Below are 1,447 nucleotides of genomic sequence, written 5' to 3'. Positions count from 1 at the left end.
TATATATATGTAGAGAGAGAGAGAGAGAGAGAGAGAGAGAGACACCCACACACACACCTGTTTTGCACTCCTCTCCGGTGGCGCGCTCATCACTCCAGCACCGCCTCCTCCGGCGGACGGCTCTCGAATGATCATGAACATCTCGCTGTCACAGGCTCGCACACACGTACTCTCTCTCTCTCTCTCTCTCTCTGTCTCCCTCGCTCGCCCTCCCCCTCCCTTGCCCTCTCTCTTCCCCTGCTCTCCTCTCTTTTATCTTTTATCTATATGTGCTAAAATTCCCAACAGAGTCAGCTAAAGAGGTCATCAGATTTGTCAGTTTCTCTCAAGAAATTGTTTAAAAATACTGATGCAGAGGTCTTTTCTTTGTTCCAGGTTAAAAAAAAAGGAAAGAATGAATGAAGGGATTCCAGGAAAAATGACAGCTCAAAAGTCCTCCTGTTTCTTCCTTCAGTATTTCTTCCAGTGTTTTCCTCAGTGTTGCATCGTGCTTCTGTCCATATCTCTCCCTTGGTTGTGTGCAGGTGAGGAGGTTTTTATCATCAGCTGTTGTCCCGTCTCTGGGATTGAGTTCCTGCACCTCTGCCCCCGCTCGCTATCTCTCGGTCCTTTAGGTGACACTCTATACCTCCTGAACTTCACCTCTCTTGCGTTATCTACCTGTAACACGTCGACCTCTCTCTCTCTCCTTCTCTTCCTCCTCCTTTTCCCCCTTCATCACATGAGAGCACTCCTCCTGTTGCCCGGGCCCTTTGTTTCAACTACCTTTTCTTTCTTCAGTTTGTATTCGTCCTTCGTGCGATGTGCTTTTTCTTCCCCATCTCTACGTCAAAATATTGTATTATTCTGCCATGTCTTTCCATCTTATCTTTATTTTTTCCAGAATTGCCCTCGTCCCGTCCTCGCCTCTTCCTTGTCGCCATCATTTCCCTGAAAGTAATCCCCATTGCTCTCCACGCTGCCCCTGTTCCCTATCTGTCTCAGTCTATCTGCCCTCAATCCCCTGTCCTCCCCCCTGTAATATTTCGAGTCTTTGTTGTAACACAAATTGGATTTTTTCGGAGGTGCCCAGGTCAGCTATTCATTTAGTGACAGGGAGAGATAGAAAGAGAGAGAGAGAGCGAGAGAGAGATACAACAAACTCAGCAGCTACGTGATGATGAAAGACTTTTTGTTTTGCTATAATACATCACCCCGGTGTTGTCCTGCATGCATAATCTTATCCAACAAGCATGGCTGAGCACACACAGGTGAACATGCCACCACTGACCTCTATTTTTAGACATGAATGTTCACACAAGCATGAAAACATATTATTGTGCTTTTCAGCTGTCTAAAACAGCCGTATAGCTTTGTGGCTTTTTTTTTTTTTCAAATGCAACTAATTCCACTAAAAGCATCACTTTTCGATAAATAAAACGTCCCATCAATTTGTCCCCCCCCCCCC

This window comes from Seriola dumerili, unplaced genomic scaffold (assembly GCF_002260705.1).
Source record: "Seriola dumerili isolate Sdu_G_001 unplaced genomic scaffold, Sdu_1.0 BDQW01000331.1, whole genome shotgun sequence".
Lineage (NCBI taxonomy): Eukaryota > Metazoa > Chordata > Actinopteri > Carangiformes > Carangidae > Seriola > Seriola dumerili.
The sequence above is the reverse complement of the archived record's forward strand: the minus strand, read 5'-3'. Positions refer to the sequence as shown.